The following is a 21,003-nucleotide window of genomic DNA, read 5'->3' on the forward strand; positions in this document are numbered from 1 at the left end:
GCATAAATTCTTATTACTGAAGCTTGTCAACCTTAATTAACTTCATAATACTAGTTACACACTGAAAAATGTGGGTTATTTGGCTACAGTTGTGGGGGGTAGGGCTGGCTCCAGGTTTTCGTGGGCCCAGGGCCAAAGAGCACCCCTTTAACACATACCACAACTCATGATGCTCCGATACGGCAGAGAAATAGCAGTATAGTACAATGAAAAATACTTCACTTTTTACATCTCATGACTGATATCCATTTTAAATTCTCCAATACCTCCAAAAACGGACAGTATATTACTCCATACTGTATTATGGCCAGCGCTTAGTGCGCTATACAGAGTAATGAGGCCCATATATTTCTCCATACGGAATCATTATTCCCATATAATGTTTCAAACAGTATATGATGAGCTCCACATAATGCTACAGTATATGTTGGCCCCCATGGATGATGCTCCACTGTCTTATGGGCCCAAATAATGCTCCATATATAATTGGCCCCATTTCTACTGCTCTAGTGTATAATGGGCCCTGTAAATGCTGCTCCAGTGTCTGATGTCCACCTTTGGAATGCTCCAGTGTATGGTGGGCCCCATATATCATTCTCCAGAGTATAGTGCTCCCCAAAAATTGCTGTCCCAACATTGAAAACAATTACATAAGTCTCCTTGCTAGGGAATCCCTGCACTACTCTGAACTCCTTGTCGTCCCCATCTTCCATCTCGCTGCACTTGGCTGTTTAGGCCCTCCCTCCGGCAGAGACACTTTTGCGTACTATGCGGTGCCAATGCCATCGCCCATGAGTATGCCCCCCCACCTGCTCAAGGAACCTGCACTTTCATCTACACCTTCCTCTTTGTCACCGTGTAAGGTGGTATAGTAAGCGGGAAGGGGAACCTGAGTTTCCTCTGGGTCAGATTCTGGCTGTGTAGAGTGCGAGGTGAATCTAGTGGTCTGGGTCAATGTACCAGCAGCATCATCCAGCAGTGGCTGGGCCTCAGTGCACTTGTGGCGTCCCCAAGAGTACGGTCACCACTGTGGCATTGCCTTCCTCCTAGGGAGTGTGTTGTCAAGCTTGGGAGCAACGAAGGATCTCTCTAGCAGTGAAACCAACACACAACACATTTCCCACTCCAGGCCAACAGGGAGACCTCTGAACCTGACTGCTGAGGAGCTGCTCTCTGTGGTCGGGAGGAGGTAAGTTAGGGCACTCTGTGCAGGGAAGGGGGAAGTGTGTGGACGTGAGAAGGGGAGCTGGAGGATGAGCAGAGTTAAGGCTAAGAAACCGGGGGAAGTAGCAGCTATAAATGCTCTGTACCCAACTAAGGCTCGGAGGCCCCAGCATCAACGTGTTCAAGGCAGAAGGAAAAGGCTACAACTGTCTGCCATAAAAGTAAAGTCTGAGGAACATCTGTTAGACAGGAGGCGTTTCAGTGAACCACGGTCCTGTGAGTGCTTCCCCCACAAGCGCAAGAAAGGAGACGTTCAGAAAGGTACTTGTTGGCGGAGTGTTTGGAAGGGAGCTTTCCATTCTGGTCCCGGAGGTTGGCAGAGGTCCTGACCCGGAGGACACAGCACGGAGGCAGGCATCTGTGTAACCTGCAGACTGTGAGTAAAGCTTTGGAACTGCACGCTCTGGTGTCCTACAGTTATTCCAGCACCGCTACATCTGGGTACAAGCACCTACACCGCCTGGGCCTTTCCCCCATCACTACATCTACACTTCCCTGGGACTCCAGCTCCACCTGAGGGGAGCTTCACCATCTTTGCTGCACAACACCATCAGTCCCAGAGGATCTGCATGCAGCGTCAGCCTAACATCTATGTTGCTGAACACCACAGGTGGCGTCAAACTTTATAAACTCTTTACCATTATACCACACCATTTACATGGGCGCCCAGGGCCACCGTCCGGGTCACCGCTGCTGTGACACATCCCACTGACACCGGCCCGGTACCGAGTACCCCACAGCCCTGGGAGGGCGACCCATATGCTGACTGCTGATCGGGCGGCATTATTCCCACGAACCTCCAAACAGCGTCCCTGAAGGCAAAGTTTTTGGTTTCCGGGGGCAGTATGATTGCAAAGCTGAACCTTAAAGGAATGTCCAAAAGGGCACCACCAGGAGTGGAGCCTGTGGCTTAATTGGACTGCACCCGGGAAACCACTACCATACAAGCTACAGAAAAGATGGACAGATTGCAAGCTTTGTCGATTCTGTGTGTGGTGTGGTATGTCCGTTTGTAGTTGTGCTAGCGACTTCCCAGCTTTATTCCGTTAACGACCGAGACTCCGGCATGGCCCCGTGGTACGCATCAAGCTTACTAGAGGGATACGCGAGGCTGTGGCATGTGAGATCGAGCAATAACAGGTCTAGCATTCCAGTAGATGTCCGGGGCTGCATGCACGCTACACTGAAAGGACCAGCTTTTGTCGCTTAGGCTGGTTTCACATTAGCGCTTTTTAAGCGCACGCACGGCCGGGGGTAGCTCCGCCCCCGAGCCGGCTCTCTGCCCGGCGTGCCCGCCCCTTGCTTGTAGCGCCGCCTCCTAGCGGACAGCGGCGCCTGCGATCGGCGCACCCTATCTTTAGCATAGGGTGCGCAGATCGTGCGCAGGCCGTGCGCTAGTTGCGCTTTGACCTGCGCTGTGCACTTTTGACGGTGCGCCGTGCGCGCCAAAATCGAACTTTTCGGAAAACTGTGAAAGCTGATGATAAACCACAACTGCATGTCATTGTGAGTCAACGTCCATAAGAAATGGAAGCCACTGATCATCTGGAGCTAGAGCCCGGCCAGCAGGACAGGGCATAGCTACATCTTAACCATCATCTTTCAGTTCAATTTGTAGTGGCACTCCCAGTGAAGGATTTGACAGCCCAGACTATACAGCAGAGGAGCAGGGAGAGGTAAACATTGCAAATGCTGCGGCCCTGCCCATGCAAGGGGGGCACACTCGTGGGCGTCGGTACTGGCACTGGGCCCCTCATAGAACGGCGGTGTGTCTGACGCCGGGTATGCACCTCCACCGTCAGAGACACTTGATTTCACTGAGGGACCCTGTGCCAGTGCCCGCACCCAAGAGTCGGCCTACCCACCTGTCCAGGGCAACGGCACTCGCACGGTTTCGTGCGCTAGGTGGTGACCCCGGCCATGGGGGGGGGGGCGGGCAGCCCAGCTAGGACGGTTTACAAAGTGGCATATGTTGATGTGGGACATTCAGCTGCTGCAAAAGGCGAAATAGATCAAGTTTGCGGAATAGGAGGAGGTCCAAAGCAAGCCATTTTTCTGGCAAGCTATGTGTACTTTCTTGACCTACTCATAGTGTCTGGGAGGGTGATCTGGACTTGAGAGCTGCATATGGTGGAAGTAGTGGTGGACAGGGCAGACTGAGAGAGGGTTGATGATGGTGATGGAGTTGCTGTTCTTTCTGATGGCCTAGATTCAGTCTTTCGTTGATATAACAGTGAGATTCCCTGACTGCTGTGGCCTTGCAGCGACACCAACATTTGCTGGTGGGCTTACAGTGGGGGAAACAATGTAGCGTTGCTGACTACCTTTTTTGTGATCAGTTGCACATGTGGTACTTGAGGTTTGGTGTTGTGTCCACGCTTGCAAGTGCATGCTTGTTAAATGTCTAAGCATGCAACTGGTATTCAAATTTTTCAGATTTTTCCCTCTGCTAAAGGTCTTTGCGCACTTCTTACAGATAACCTTGGCCTGATCATGAGGATTTTGTTCAAAAAAGTGCCACACTGCACTCTTCCTACTTTGGCAGACATTTTGCGGCCTAGCACGCTGTGATATTTTGACCCTCTGGACAAGCTGTTCAGCAACTCTTTTGATTTTTGGAACCTGTCTTTGGAGTGCTCCAGGCCTGCCAGATAACAGCTGTTGCGATGTCGATGTCTGCTGTGGATGCTCCTCCTCATCTGAGCTATTGGAAGCAGCCCTCTTCCCCCAATGGATGCCAATCTGGGTCAACAACTGGGTCATCCATCACCTCCTCTTCAATGTCATGTGCACCTTCCTCTGTCACCGTGTATGGTGGTATAGTGTGCGGGAAGGGGCACCTGAGTTTCATCAGGGTCAGAATCTGGCTCAGTACACTGCGAGGACAATGTAGTGCTCTGAGTGAATGTACCAGCAGAATCATCTATCAGTGGCTGTGCATCAGTGCACTCCGTATCAGATTCATCTTGGCCTGGGTAATTCACCATTTCACTTGATAATCCAGGCATGGTATGTGAAAACAGCTCCATGGAGTAATCAGTAGTATGGCCTGCGTCATCCTTCAATCTTGGTTGGGGTGAAGGACACAAGGAAAGGTGTGGTTCATGAACATGACCCTCCAATGACGACTCAGTGCTTTTATTTTTTACAACTTCAGAAGAGGAGGCGATAGAGCTGGAGGCTGAGTCAGCAATGTAAGACAAAACTATTTCCTGAAGCTCTGGCTTTAAAAGCGGTTTGCCAACTCCTAGAAAACTAAGCCTTCGAGGCCTTGTGGAGCCAGACGATGACGCAGGCTCAACACCTCCTGTATTCAGTCCTATTTTGCTTTTGCCACTAGCATCAGATCCAACACCATCATTACCAGCTGCCAACCCCCGCCTAATTCCACGGCCTCTTCCACCAGCCTTCCTCATTTTTGGTAGAAATGTAGACAAAATCCAACAAACTATATAGTAATGTAAAACAAGGTACAAGGTGTCTATAGGACAGGGGAGATTTTGAATTTCTGCACACACTTGTGGACACTGGACACTTTTGGATTGTGTGAGGCCCACTGAATATCACAGCGCTATGTCACAGGCTGGATGTCACAGGTGTGAAAAATGTCACTAGAGGATAACGGAGATTTTGAATTTCTGCACACACTAGTGGACACTGGACACTTGTGGATTGTGTGAGGCCCAGTGAATATCACAGCGCTATGTCACAGGCAGAAATTGGCTAGTGTATGACAAACTACAAGGTGTATATAGAATTGGGCAGAATAGGAATCTCCCTAGAGTGTAGGTCTGTAAGAACGGAACAAGTCCTCCACTTATCCTTACAGAGCGACATACAGCTTCACTGTGGCCGTGATAACAGCCGTTACACGGTACTGAGAGAGGAGCGTGCACGTACACGGCTGTCCGGTTTACGTAAAATTGTCAAGCTCCGTGTTTTTTAAGTATACGGACTGACACGCTGTCTCTCTATAGTTTTGATTGTGATCAAACAGCAAATATATTTAACTGTTTGAAAACTAGACAAAACTAGTAGGTGCAGGTCTGTAAGAACGGAACATGTCCTCGACTTATCCTTACAGAGCGACACACAGCTTCACTGTGGCCGTGATAACAGCTGTTACACGGTACTGTGTGAGGAGTGTGCACCGCTGTATGGTGTGAAAAAATGCATGCTCAGTACCTCACCAGGACAAAAAAAAAAATTGGGATTGCTTTTAAAAAAGCATTTTGCATAGCAGTGGGTAAACAGCAATGCAGCCGTCAGGAAGCCTTAGAAGGCAGCCTAACAACCAACACCGCTGATCCAGCAAAATATAGCCTCCACTTGCACTGCACATACAGTGACTGGTGTGTTGTACAGGCAAAATCGCTAGCAGCAGAAGCAGTTTTTGGTGTCTTCTTCCCTGCCTAACGCTCTCCCTACAGAATCCGCAGCAGCAGCTCTCCCTATTCTGCGATCAGCATGAGTAACATGGCGGTCGGCGTGCACGCCCTTTTATACCCCCTGTGACGCCCACCAAAGCAAGCCAATCATTTGCATGCCCTTCTGAAAGATGGTGGTGACCCCTGCCTATGTCATCACGTTGCCCACAGTGTCCGTGGATCCTGATTGGCTGAAAGAGCGCAAAACAAACTTTTGAAATGCGACTTTGGCGCTTGTCACCGACCTCATCCTAGGGTCGGGTTTCGTTTCATGAAACCCGACTTTGCCAAAAGTCGGCGACTTTTGAAATTTTTCGACCCGTTTCGCTCAACTCTACCCGCCACCATTCCGCCACGTGTGGACATGGCCTAAAACGACGTTGCACATAAGCTGTAGGCCTACGGCCAATACGCACAAAATCGCCCAACGTGAACCTGGCCATAGGGGACGTGATGTGAGGACCTGAATGGGTTACGTTACATAATGCGTGCAGTGCACTGCTCACTGGTCCGAGGCTGTTCCTAAAGTCTGGCCACCCGGCTCCCCTCTTGACCAAGGCCCCCCCCCCCACATCCACATAAAGTAGGTGAGAGAAAGATGTGGTTGGCAACTAAGGGCTAAAACACGTATGCCGGCGATCAAGGACGGAGGCCCAGATGTTATGCAGTGTACTCTTAGAGGATAATCATCAATGGGCAGGAAATGTACATTCAGTTTATAATATTTAATGAGCAATCAACATAGGGCTAAAATACATGTATAACAAAGAGTGTTTTTCCCCACATCCACATGAGTCAGTCATGACATACCTCCGCCCCACCCTGCTGCGACTTACCCCCAAGTTCAGAGAGGTGAGGAACAGGCAGTGCTGCTGCTGCTGAAACACTGTCCACCAGGCACCAGAGAGTTCTTCCTCCTGTGATACACGGCGTCGGCTGGGCTGTCAGTTGCCGGGCCCCGCTGTATCTATGGACACCAACGAAGGGGAGGGAACAGAGGAGCCGCTGCCAGAGTGTGAGTGGCCAGCGTCAATCTGATGCAGCCACGTGATGCCAGTTGCTGGCCGGAATGAGCGCGGACGCTGCGGAGAGAGGGAGGAGTATCAGGTGACTGAGCCAGCCATTCAGCGCAGCCGCCGACACGCGACTATTGGGGGAAGCCAAAATTGCGCTGCGGTGGCGGCTCCGGATTGGCCCCTGGGCCCCCAAAAAACCTTGGGCCCGGGGCGACCGCACCATCCGCCCCTATTAAGATCCGCCACTGTATATTATTATTTATTATTCATTTATTTTTCCTCCATTTATTCCATGGCGCTTTACATGGGAAAAGGGGAAATATAGACAAGTATAAAAAACAAGTGTAAGGCAATGGACACACAAGTACATAAGGAGAGGGGATCCTGCCTGCGAGGGCTCACAGTCTACAGGGATGGGTGAGGATACAGTAGGAGAGGGTAGAGCAGGTTGTGCGGTGGTTCAGTAGACCAAGGATCACTGCAGGCTGTAGGCTTGTTGGAACAGGTGGGTCTTCAGGTTCTTCTTGAAGGTTTTCGTTGATGGTGAGAGTCTGATGTGTTGCGGCAGAGAGTTCGAGTATGGGGGAAGCACAGGAGAAGTCTTGTGTGCGGTTGTGGGAAGAAGAGATAAGGGTGGAGTAGAGAAGGAGATCTTGGGACGATCGAAGGTTGCGTGCGGGTAGGTACCTAGAGACCATGTCACAGATGTATGGAGGAGACAGGTTGTGGATGGCTTTGTATGTCATGGTTAGGGTTTTGAATTGGAGCCTCTGGGCAATAGGAAGCCAGTGAAGGACCTGGCATGGGGAGGCTGGGGAATAGCGGGAAGACAGGTTGATTAGTCGAGCAGCTGAGTGTAGGATGGACTGGAGTGGAGCTAGAGTGCTAGAGGGGAGGCCAGAGAGTATGAGGTTGCAGTAGTCGAGGCGGGAGATAAGAGTGTGCACTAGTGGTTTTGTGGTTTCGTGGTTGATGAATGAGCTGATCCAGGAAATATTTTTGAGTTTAAGGCGGCAGGAGGAGGCGAGGGCTTGGATATGTGGTTTGAAAGAGAGTGCAGAGTCGAGGATCACCCCAAGGCACCGAGCGTGCGGGACTTGGGAAAGAGAGCAGCCGTTGACATTGATGGATAGGTCTGGTGGAGGGGTAGAGTGAGATGGGGGAAAAGATGATGAATTCTGTTTTGTCCATGTTCAGTTTGAGAAAGCGAGCAGAGAAGAAGGCTGAGATAGCAGACAGACATTGTGGGATTTCAATCAGTAAGGAGGCGAGGTCGGGTCCAGATGGGTAGATCTGCGTGTCATCGGCGTAGAGGTGATACTGCAAACCGTGGGATTCTATGAGCTGTTCCAAGTCGAAGGTATAGATGGAGAATAGTAGGGGTCCTAGGACAGAGCCTTGGGGAACACCGACAGACAGGGGGCGAGGTGAGGAGGTGGTGTGTGAGAGGGAGACAGTGAATGTTCGTTAGGTATGATGAGATCCAGGATAGGGCCAAGTCTGTGATGCCAAGAGATGAGAGAATCTGTAGCAGGAGGGAATGGTCCACAGCGTCGAAGTCAGAGGACAGGTCCAGGAGAAGGAGGACAGAGTAGTGTCGCTTGCTCTTGGCGTTTAGTAAGTCGTTAGTGACTTTAGTTAGGGCCGTTTCAGTTGAGTGATGCGGTCGGAAGCCGGATTGTAACCAGTCAAAGAGGGAAAAGGAGGAGAGGTGGGAGGAAGATATACATGCTGTTCCAGTAGTTTTGAGGCGAAAGGGAGAAGAGCTATTGGGCGATAGTTAGACACAGAGGATTGGTCAAAGGAGGGCTTTTTGAGGATGGGTGTGATTGAGGCATGTTTGAAGGATGAGGGAAAGACACCATTTGTAAGTGAAAGGTTGAAAAGGTGTGTTAGAGATGGGATGAGGACTGTGGCCAAGTTAGGGATGAGATGAGACGGGAGTGGGTAAGGTGATCTTGACACAAGGGTGGAGAGCTGATCTTCTGTTATGGTGGAGAAGCTGGCTTTTGCAGAAAAGAGCTGAGCGGCTAAGAGGGGCATTGGGGCTGAGGGCCAAAGTTTTGTCTGATTGTGTCGATCTTCTGCTTAAAGAAGGAGGCAAAGTCTTCAGCAGAAATGAGAGGTGGTGGAGGAGGTGCTGTGGGACGGAGTAGAGAATTGAATGTGTTGAAGAGCTGTTTAGGGTTGTGAGACAGGGAGGGTATGAGACATGCAAAGTAAGTTTGTTTTGCAGCAGAGAGCGTGGACTTGAAGCTGGCAAGGGACTGCTTGTATGCGCTGAAGTGCTCAGTAGAATGGGTTCTCTTCCATCTCCGCTCAGTGGTCCTGGAAACCCGTCGCAGTTCTTTGGTCAGCCAGGGCTGCATGTTGATTGTTCGAGTTTTGCTCTGCATGAGGGGGGAAGCTGAATCAAGTGTTGCTGTTATTGTGGTGTTATAAAAAGTGGCATCAGCATCTGTGTCATGAAGGGAAGCTATGTCTGTAAGAGGGAGAAGGGACTTGGAGAGTGATTGTAAATTGAGGTGTTTGAGATTCCTGCGAGGGTGAGCGAGTTTATGGAGTGGGGGTTGCGCAGCAGGAGAGGGAAGAGAATATCAGTAGGTTGTGGTCGGACAGGGGGAGGGGTGAGTTAGTGAGATTAGTGAGGGAACAGAGACGGGTGAAGATAAGGTCCAGCGTGTGACCATCTTTGTGAGTGGCCGCAGAGGACCATTGAGTGAGGCCGAGGGAAGCCGTGAGCAATAGAAGTTTAGAGGCAGCCGGGGTGGAAGTGTCAATGGGGATGTTGGAAGTCGCCCATGATGATGGTGGGGATGTCAGCAGAAAGGAAATGGAGTAGCCAGGTGGTGAAGTGGTCAAGAAAGGTGGAGATGGCTTGTTCTGGGGGGCGGTAGATGACAGCCAGTTGGAGGGGGAATAGATGCGGACGGAATGCACCTCGAGGGAAGAATAGCGGAGGGTGGCAGAGAAATTGGGGTAAAGGAGCAGGTATCGGACAGGAGCAAGCCAACTCCTCCACCACGTTTGTTGCTGGGGCGAGGGGTGTGAGAGAGATGGAATCCGCCATAGGAAAGCGCAGCTGGAGAGGCTGTGTCAGAGGGAGTGAGCCAGGTTTCAGTGACGGCAAGGAAGGAGAGTGTTATGAATGAGTCACTGAGGAGGAAAAACAAAAACAAGCCACAGCAAACCAGAGAGGTTGGTAACTAAGCAGATTGCAGATCCCTGATCCTATCCACACATCTAGCAGTAGGCGTGGAGCGTACCTAGGATAATCCTAGACGCCTCATCACAGCCGGAGAACTAAATAAGCCTAAAGCAAGAAAAGGGGAAATCTAAACTGCCCCAGAACAGACCCCAAAGCAATAGACAGCCCCCAAACATGTATTGTTGGTGAGACAAGATGAAAACACAAACACAGATAGAAAAATATGCTGAGCAAACGATGGGGCCCACACTAACTAGAAAGGAAAGATGCTGTCTGCAATCACGCACAAAACCCTGCCAAAAAATGTCCAACACGTCTGATAACAAAAACCCTGAAGTCACGACTTCAATTCCCTATATCAGTACTCTGGTATATTCTGAACACAGAGCAAAAAGAGACCAATCTGATCAGCGACAAAAAGCAAACTGGCATAAACAGAGACATAAGAATGGAAATTCAGCACAGCCCCAGCAGTGGCTGGCTGGCTGACCACAAAAACTGAGTAAACAGACCAAATCTCATGTGAAAAAATAGCAGAGCACACTTAGCTTGAGAAGGCAGGAACAGAACTGGAAACCAGAACCTCAGGGCAAGAAAAAATCACCAGCACATAATTAGGGAGTCAGCTGACTTAAATCCAGTCAGAGACTCCTGATGTCCACTCACAGTCCTCCTCCTCAGGTGGCAGGTCTCTGCCATTTAGATCAGCTTCATTACCTACTGTCACCACTAGAGGAAGCCTGGATGGAGAACTCACGACTCCTCTGTCAACACAGCCAGCTCCAGCACCCTCACCAGAAGCCAGAGGTAAACCAGAAAATGAATTCACAACAGGAGAGTTTGTTGGTGATAAAGAGGTCATGGATAAACGACAGCTTGTTGCAGACAGCGTGCGTTCCATAGTGCTCCAGGTAGAGGGACGGGGGAGTGGGGGCTGGATGAATGGGTATGAGGTTATCATGGTTGTGAAGACGTGTAGAGGATCGTCGCTGGGTGATAGAAATGAGAGTGGGGATGTGTTGAGGAGGGCCAGGATTAGGGGATACATCACCAGCAATGAGGAGTAGTAGACAGAGCATTAGAAGGTGGGAGCAGGATAGGACATGATGTGGCCGTGTGTGTCTGGAGAAAAAGGACTGTATGTGGAGGAACAGTTGTGACGAAGAGGTGAGAAGGCTGGGGAGAATGGAGGGGGAGATGAATATTTCGTTACTAGGAGGGGGGATTGCAGGAGTTAGGGAGAAATAGAGTAGTATGGGGGTGATAGTAAAAAGAAGGCGAAACATTGTTGAGGTGTTGTAGTCCGTTACCTTACAGTAAATTCCAGTCCAATTCCACTGCAATTCTGGTCTAATTCAGTGTACTTAGAAATCTGTACTTTGAGATATGGATTTTGAAACAGATGGAGCCGACTACGTCTGGAGCAGACCCATGGAGCAGAATATATGTGCAGCTACAGACAATCAGGTGTGAGTGAGAGTGGGGTGTGACTGCCCAGGCCAAATGCACAGAGTTAAGCAGAGGTCATAAAAGGGGGAAGGGGTTATACAGACCACTTAGATGTGTGGCAAAGAAAACAAGAAAATACCCAAAACTGACGCCATTCTAAAAACTGCACCCCTCAAGCTACTCAAAACCACATTCAAGAAGATTATTAACCCTTCAGATGCATCACAGGAACTAAAGCAACGTGGAAGGGAAAAAATGGACATTTTAATTTTTCCAACAAAAATTTTCTTTTAGCATCAATTTTTTCATTTTCACATGAGTAACAGGGTAACATGGATCCTAAAATTTGTTGGGCAATTTCTCCTGAATACACCGATACCCCATATTTGGGGGAAAACCGCTGTTTGGGTGCACGGCAGGGCTCAGAAGGGAAGGAGCGCCATTTGACTTTTTGAATGGAAAATATGCTGGAATATTTAGCGGGTGCCAAGTCGCGTTTGGAGAGTCCCTGTGCGCCTAAACATTGGAGCTCCCCCACAAGTGACCCCATTTTGGAAACTAGACCCCCTCAAGGAACTTATCTAGATGCATAATGAGCACTTTCAACCCCTAAGTGCTTCACAGAAGTTTGTAACGCATCTTGAGCAATTTCCACATGTAAAGAAACCCACTGGTTTTCAATCCAACCAGGTACCTTCCTTTTTTGGTTTTTGATAAAAGCTATAGACCAAACGATCCCCTAGGGATCTACCCCTCCTATAAGTAATGCTTGGTTTAGGGGCAATCATGTCCTTCAAATCGGGATCTGCTAAGAGAATTCCCCAATGCTTCCTGAAAATTTGATAAACTCTTTCGGCCTGGCTATCAAAGGTGCCTATCATCCTAACTGAGTCCTTTGTAACTTTTTTTTGTCCTTATCCCTCAGGAGTGAGGATCTATCTGCAAATAAAGCCTCCTTATATGATTTCCTAAGGACATGCTCTGGGTAGCCCCTAGCTTTAAACCGATCATGGAGATCATCGGCTTGGTTCCTAAAGGTATCCAAATCTGAACAGTTCCTCCTAATACGGAGGAACTGCCCTTTTGGTATGCCTCTTTTTAGGGGAGTTGGATGATGGCTCGTCCACTTTAGAAGATTATTCGTGGATGTCTGCTTTCGATACGGGAATGTCTCGATATTACCATTCTGTTTCTTAGTGACAGTAAAATCAAGAAAATTGATGCTCCTGTTATGACACTCAGACGTAAATCGCAACCCAGTCTCATTGATGTTAATACTTTCCATGAAACGGTGGAACTCACTCTCAGGGCCCGACCAAAATACCAGAATATCATCGATATATGTGGCCCATAGGGTAATATAGGAGTGCCACCACATATCCTCACCACCAAAGATGAGTGTTTCCTCCCACCAGCCCAGGAATACATTAGCATATGGATGAAAAGTTGGAAGGGGGACACGCAGTCGAAATCTAAGATCTGCGCTATCCCGTGTGAGGGTGAGTTTCTCTTTGGAAAAGCCTTAGACGACATACTCACCATAGCAAAAGAAAGGAAAAAGGCTTTCCCTGACTTCTATCCCTTTCTACAGGAGAGCCTTTAAAAGGCGGCCGTTTGGAAAGAGGAGACAAACGGACAAATCAACAAGATGGCCCACAAAAGAAGAAAAGCAAAAGGGTACCATGTTTAGAGGTTCAGGATTCCGGAAAGAAAATAAATACTGATCAACCATGTCATGATCCAGGACGGGGTTTTGCTTTGGCCCGTCCTGGTCAGACAGGGGGTTAATTGTGTCTGCCTCTCTCTGGCAGAGGGCGGCTATTTAATGCTCACTGGACCTAGGTCCGGTGTCAGTTATACTCCTGCCCTCGGCTGAGTTAAGTGACCTCTTGTATACGTGTGCCTGATAACTTGTTGCTTGTTTGGTTGTGATCTGGTTCTGTCCCTGTTACGAGTTCTGTCTGACCCTCTTGTACCGCACCGTCCTCTCGTGTATGACCCTCTGCTTGTCACTCGACTGCTCTCTGCTCGTCCCTTTTGTAAAGCACCGCCCTCTTGTGTATGACCTTTGGCTTCGTCTGACCTCCCATCTGCTTGTCCCTCCTGTACCTCGTTCGCCCATATTGTGTATGATCTCTGGTTTGCCCGACTGAGTGTTCTTCCATCTCAGTAAGCAGGACGCTAAGCCCCGCCCCCTTGTGGTCACATGACCGTAGGTCCCGTGCCTGCTTGCTAATACTTCAGCGTTCAGGTCCTGTGCGTCTGTATTTTCCAGCAGTTACTGTCCCCGGGACCCCTACAGCACTGGTGAGTCCCTGCTCAGCTAGGACTGTACGCCGGCGCTGTCAGGATCCTGACAAACCAGTCCCCCCAGTAGGGGGTAGACTGAACCTTTTTTGTCCTAAATGGGAAAGAATAACATCGAGCTTGTGGATTTTAAATATAATCAAAGAAGGAATAAAATTAGAATTCCTTCGTATTCCCCACGACTCATTTATAACATCCCTTAGCTCACCAATACAACAAAAAGCCCTCGAAATGGAAATTCGTAGTCTGTTATCCAAGAGGGTCTTAGTGAAAGTCCCAGAGGGGCAAGAGGGTAGAGCATTCTGCTCTCCTTTATTTTTAGTTCCCAAACCCGATGGTTCGTTTAGAACATTCATAAATCTATAAAAGCTCAATACGTTTATCAAAAACTAGTAATATACAATGGAATCAATCAGGTCCACCATTAGGCTTCTTTTTCCAAACTGCGTGATGGCGGGCATTGACCTAAAAGATGCTTACTACCATCTCCCTATCCATGACAGATACCAAAGGTACCTAAGGGTCGCAGTAGCAGTCGAAGGCGAAATCCGTCACTTCCATTATACGGCCATGCCCTTCGGTCTCTCTACAGCACCGAGGATCTTCACCAAAGTGATGTTGGAGGTGATGGCCTATCTTCATCAAAAAGACACCTTGATGACTTCTTAGTTGTCGGGAACTCGACCGCCCAGTGTGCTAGACGTTTGGCTGATACGGTCTCATCTTTGCAGGATCTAGGCTGGATCATCAACTTCCAGAAGTTCATACTTATTCCACTCTCCCTCCAGAAGTTTTTAGGGTTCCGATTAGACTCCACGACCCAAAGGTGTCTACTTCCTCAGGTAAAAATTTTGCTCATTAAAAATAAGGTTAGAGCAGCAATAGACAGACCACGCATATCTCTGAGAGAAGCAATGTCGCTATTGGGGTCCCTCACCTTTTGTACCCCGGCAGTTCAGTGGGCCCAATATCACAGCCGCACACTGCAACATCACATTCTCCAAGAGGACAGACGGCTTTGCGGTCATCTCGAGAAGAAGATAACCTTAGCCCAGGAAGTCTTGACTTCTCTAGTATGGTGGCTAGATAGTAACCATTTGGCCGCTGGTGTTCCATGGGTAATATCGGCATCCCATACTTTAACCACCGACGCTAGCCCCCACAGATGGGGAGCCCATATGGGGAATAGCTTCTGTCAGGGAAGGTGGAGTAAGGAGGAACTACAATATTCGTCTAACTTAAAAGAGCTGACAGCAGTAGATTATGCATTACATCATTTTCTTCCACAGCTCTGTGGAAAACATGTCAGGATTTTATCGGACGACACCACCACAGTGGCATATTTAAACAAATAGGGAGGTACTCGATCAGAGACTGATGTCTTCCGCAGCAAAAATCTTAATCCTGGCCGAGAAGTATTTGTTGTCCCTTTCTGCCCTCCATGTCAGGGGGAAAAAACAACCAAGAGGTGGACTTCTTAAGCCGATATACACTACGGCAGGGGGAGTGGTGCCTAAATCATCGCGTCTTCAATGACATAGTATCTCTATGTGGGCAGCCTCAAATAGACCTCTTTGCCACGAAAAAGAACAGACAAGTAGAAAAATTTGCCTCCCTATCCTTGGAGGATCATCCAGACATACTAGACACCCTTCAGGCTCCATGAAAATTCAACCTGGCATATGCCTTCCCTCCGATAATCCTACTACCACAGGTCATTCGGAAGATCAGAGAGGACAAGGCGAGGATAATTTTAATAGCACCGTGCTGGCCTAAGAGACCGTGGTACTCATGGCTACAAACCATGTCGATATCAGATCCTTGGGTCCTCCCTTCGATCCCCAACCTACTCTCCCAAGCCCCTTTTTTCCACCCCCCCCCCCCCCAAGTGGACAGCCTACATTTGACGGCGTGGAATTTGAGGCAGCTACTAATATCAAGAGGATTCTCCGAAACTAATTGGTACGCTCCTACAGAGCAGGAGTAGTAAAAACTGAAAGAAAAAGAGCGCAATAGGGTCTTACCCGAGAATATAAGAATGTAAATCAAATTGTTATACTCACCCTATGTAGGAGAGTGTCAGACATAAAGGAACAAGGTCAGCCTGCTGCACATCCAAATGACCACGCCGTGGCCATAAATCATCAGATTCAGAGAAAGGAATTTTTATGGATTAAGCGTGCGCTGCCAGACCATCACTCCTCACAAGTTGTGTGCTTTATACATTTAGTTCCCTAGGGAATTAAATGTATAAAGCACACAACTTGTGAGGAGTGATGGTCTGGCAGCGCACGCTTAATCCATAAAAATTCCTTTCCCTACAGAGCAGGAAGCAGTCTACCACCAAAATATGGAGAAAATTCCTGCAGTTCCATACAACCTCTCATCCCACAGAAATTCCGATAGTGCCTATCTTTTCCTCAAAAATGATTTTTTTAGCCCGCTATTTATTTTCCCAAGGGTAACAGGATAAATTGGACCCCAAAAGTTGTTGTCCAGTTTGTCCTGAGTACTCTGGTACCTCATATGTGGGGGGAACCACTGTTTGGGCACACGTCGGGGCTCGGAAGGGAAGTAATGACGTCTTGAAATGCCGACTTGATGGAATGGTCTGCGGGCGTCATGTTACGTTTGCAGAGCCCCAGATGTGCCTAAACAGTGGAAATCCCCCACAAGTGACCCCATTTTGGAAAATTAGACCACCCAAGGAACGAATCTGTGTGGTGAGCACTTTGAAACCCCAAGTGCTTCACAGTTTAAAACGCAGAGCTGTGAAAATAAAAAATCATTTTTTTCCACATTTTTTTTTTTAGCCCCAATTTTTTATTTTCCCAAGGATAACAGGAGAAATGAGACCCCAAAAGTTGTTGTGCAATTTTTCCTGAGTACGCTGATATTCCATATGTGGGGGTAAACCACTGTTTGGGCACACGTCGGGGCTCGGAATGGAGGGAGCACTGTTTGACTTTTTGAACGCAAAATTGACTAGAATAAATTGTGGCGCCATGTCGCGTTTGGAGAGCCCCTGATGAGTCTAAACAGTGGAAACCCCTCAATTCTAACTCCAACCCTAACCCTAATCACAACCCTAACCACAACATACCCCTAGTTCCAATCCTAATGGAAAAATAAAAATGCCAGGCGTACTTTATCTGCCCTATTGAGGGCAGAGCAGAGTACTGTAGTGTGCAGGCGCCGGGAAAGGTCAGAGAGGTCCAGCGCCTGCGCCCTTCAGTACTCTGCTCTGCCCTCAACAGGACAGATAAAATATGCCTGCTCAGGAGCCGAGGGAGAAGCAAGGAGGAGTTCATCATCGCTAGAAGATGGGAGGCGCCGGACCGTGACACCAATTGGACCGGACCGCCTCCCGGGGTGAGTATTATATAACTCGTTTTTCTTATCTTTCAGGTTACATCGGGGGCTTATCTACAGCATTACAGAATGCTGTAGATAAGCCCCTGATGGCGGTGGCCGCAGCTTATAGGCCAAAAATGGGGTGAGAGATTCCCTTTAAGGCTAGGAACCCACTGTTTTGGTCACTATGACGTGGTAGTGATCATACAGGCTGATCTGAACATTATTTATTTATAAAGCACCATTGGTTCCATGGTGCTGTACATTAGAAGGGGTTACATACAAATTACAGATATCACTTACAGCAAACAAACCAACAATCACAGATTGATATAGAGGGGAGAGGACCCTGCCCTTTCGGGCTTATGTGCTGCAGGATGGTGAGGAAGGAGACAGTAGGTTGGTGAGTTGCAGCAGCTCCAGTGATGGTGAGGCGGTAGCTCCAGTAGTGGTGAGGAGGCAGCGGGGATCATTGCAGGCTGTAGGCTTTTCCTGAAGAGGTGGGTTTTCAGGTTCTGTCTGAAGGATGCGAGTGTGGTTGATAGCCGGACGTGTTGGGGCAAGGAATTCCAGAGGATTAGGGCTATTCGGGAGAAGTCTTGGAGGCGGTTGGGTGAGGAGCGAATAAGTGTGGAGTAGAGAAGGAGGTCTTGGGAGGACCAGAGAATACGTGAGGGAAGATATCGGGAGATTAGTGTCATGTCGGACGCTATTCACACCACAGCGTCCGGCAGGCAGAGGTAGTTCCACCTCCGTCCACTATAGCCTCAGTGGCGCCGGCTTGATTTACTCAGGCTATCTGGGGTTAATCTAGCTGGAGATCAGCTTGGATGTTTGGTCACGCCCACGGTCTTTAAATAGTCGTGCTAGCCTATGGGCGTCGCCGATTATAGCTTGTGTTTCATACCAAGTGGTTCCGGTCTGGAGTGGAGGTGTTGGAGAGAGAGAGATTCGTATCTGGTGTCGTATGATCCGTTGTTACCTTTTCGCCTTCCCATATTTGTGTTTTGTTGTGCCCTGTTCACATTACTGTATAGTCCTGTGTGTATGCGGCGCGGTGCAGTTTAAGTTCTCCCTGTCTGTCATTATTGTGTGGGGCTTTGGTGGTTTGTCTCCTCACTGGGTGGAGGGTGGAGGGTTAAGCTTAGGGCTGAGCAGGAGATAAGGAAAGGTTGGAGGCTCAGGCATTTGCACCATTAGCAAAAACCCTGGGTTGAGGGTCAGACAGGGTTTCCCCTAGTTAAAGGGACACCACAGGGGCCCCGGGTATTTCAGCCTTAGTTGACCTAAGCCCCGCGTGACATTATAATCGGCCCACATTTTTCAGGAGTCCATGGATTCCATAACCCGCCAGTTGGCGGCGCTGTCCTTACAGGTCTCCAAGTTGAAAGGGGCAGTTCAGCAGCAGGGCCTGGTAGTAGCGAACGTGCAAACGGCATCTGCAGGTATCGGTGCAGAGCCGAAGATCCCGCTGCCAGAGCGATTCTCAGGGGAACGCAGCAAATTTGTCATATTTCGGGAGGTCTGCAAGTTATACTTCCGCTTGCGCCCTGTCTCCTCAGGTAATGAGGCTCAGCGGGTGGGTCTGGTGTTATCATTACTGAGTGGTGACCCCCAAGCATGGGCATTTTCCTTACCAGCTGACTCTGCTACATTTCATTCTGTTGATAACGGTTTTTCTGCACTCGGGCTCATTTATGATGATCCTGACAGATTGGCTCTAGCGGAATCTAAAATCCGCGCCCTCCGCCAGGGGGAGTGCTTGGCGGAGGACTATTGTTCGGAATTTCGCCGTTGGGCAGAAGACACACAGTGGAACGACCCAGCGCTGCGGAGCCAGTGTTTCAGGGAACGTTAAACAGGCCCTCCTGATGTATGAGACTGCTGCATCGTTAGTCTGCCATGAGTTTGGTTATACGTATTGATCGCCGTTTGCGTCAGGGGGCACAGGAGACGCTACCCCTGGGGGAAAGCAGAGGTGCAAGTGTGGTTGCTGCAGGTGAGCCCACTGAACCTATGCAAATTGCGGGGGTGTCACAGGTTAAGCGTCGCGTTCCTGGGTTCAGGAAGCCCGGAGCATGTTTTTACTGTGGTAAAAGAAATCATTATGTTAACGCTTGTCCTGTGCTACCAAAGAAAGTCACACCGGCTGAAAACTGTTAAGCTCGGAGGGTATGGAGGAGGCCCAACTGAGCGTATGCATATCCTTCATGATGGTATCTCAATGTATGCTCCCTGCCAAGGTTATTATCGCGGGCAGAGAGCTACCAATATCAGTGTTTGTGGATAGCGGTTCCACCACCAATCTCATAGATGAGGAGTTTGCACGCACTGCCGGGTTTAAGATCGAAAAACTCCCTCATCCCATTCAGGTGGTTACCATTAATGCCGCTCCCCTCCCACAAGGGGAGATTACGGAGTTTGTGTCTGAGGTGAAACTCCACATTGGGGTCCTACATTCTGAGTGGGTTACATGTAGGGTCCTCCGTATTCTCCCAGCACAAATGGTCCTGGGTTTTCCATGGTTGTCCAGGCACAACCCGGTGATTGATTGGAAAACTCAGGACATAGTCCAATGGAGTGGTTTCTGCCAGGACAATTGCTTGGCCACGTGTGTCCGCCGTGACGCCCAGCCTTCCGGAGGCAGGATTTCGCGGATGTATTCTATGAGAGGGGTTGCTCAGAACTGCCTCCACATCGAGCCTATGACTGTGTGATTAGGTTAAAACCCGGGGCCAAATTACCTAAGGCCAGGATGTTTAATATTTCTGGTCCAGAGAGACAAGCTCTGAAAGACTACATCGCGGAGAGTCTGAGCAAAGGACACATCCGGCCGTCGTCCTCGCCTGTAGCAGCGGGGTTTTTTTCTTCATTAAGAAGAAAGATGGGGGGGTTACGCCCGTGTCTGGATTTCCGGGAGTTAAACCAGATTACGATCCGTGATCCCTACCTGATGCCTTTGATCCCTGATTTGTTCAACCAGGTGGCGGGGGCGAAGTGGTTTTCCAAGCTTGACCTCAGGGGGCGTATAACCTCATAAGGGTCCGTCAGGGGGATGAGTGGAAGACGGCGTTTAACACTCCTGAGGGTCATTTTGAGAGCCTGGTTATGCCATTTGGGTTGACAACCGCGCCTGCTGTTTTCCAACATTTTATTAATGATGTAGTTTCTCTTGTCCTGGGGAAATTTGTTACCTGGATGATATCCTCATTTATTCGAGCGACCGGGACACTCATTTAGAGCATGTCAGGCAGGTGTTACAGTTGCTCCGGGAGAATAAGCTCTATGCTAAGCTGGAAAAATGCTTATTTTTTGTTCAGGAGTTGCCTTTTTTGGGATATATTGTGTCCACCGCAGGGTTTAAAATGGACACCGTGAAGGTGCAAGCGGTGCTGCAATGGGAAAGGCCTGATAATCTGAAAGCGCTCCAGCGGTTCCTTGGGTTTGCCAACTATTATAGGAAATTTATAAAACACTTCTACTATAGCCAAACCGCTCACGGACATGACAAAAAAAGGTACCGATCTGGCTAGCTGGTGTGAGGTGGCGATACGTGCATTTGAGCGTCTGAAGGACAGTTTTGCTTCAGCCCCCATTCTGGTGCAACCGGACGTGTCTAAACCTTTTGTGGTGGAGGTTGATGCGTCTGAGGTGGGAGTGGGGGCAGTACTGTCACAGGGCTCGTCTTTGAGCGATATGCATCCATGCGCCTACTTCTCCAAGAAGCTGTCGCCGGCCGAACGGAATTATGATATCGGCAACAGGGAGTTGGCCATCAAATTGGCTTTTGAGGAATGGCGACACTTCTTGGAGGGGGCGGCTCACCAGGTCACAGTCATCACCGACCATAAGAACCTGCTCTATCTGGAGTCGGCCAAGCGTCTGTCTCCTAGGCAGGCTCGCTGGGCATTGTTTTTTACACATTTCAATTTTCTGGTGACTTACCGTCTCGGGGCTAAAAACACCAAGGCGGATGCCTTGTCTAGGTGTTTTCCGGGGGGAGAACCTCGGGAAGAGC

At 49.2% G+C, this 21,003-nt stretch overlaps 1 protein-coding gene across 1 annotated transcript in view; it reads left to right on the top strand.

The window, feature by feature from the left end:
* LOC141078039 (uncharacterized) overlaps positions 1-21,003 on the top strand; it is a 65,903-nt gene that overhangs the window by 14,188 nt on the left and 30,712 nt on the right. The window lies entirely within an intron of this gene.

The sequence above is a fragment of the Dendrobates tinctorius genome, unplaced genomic scaffold, assembly GCF_039654945.1.
Source record: "Dendrobates tinctorius isolate UK_male_01 unplaced genomic scaffold, ASM3965494v1 ptg000491l, whole genome shotgun sequence".
Taxonomy (NCBI): domain Eukaryota; kingdom Metazoa; phylum Chordata; class Amphibia; order Anura; family Dendrobatidae; genus Dendrobates; species Dendrobates tinctorius.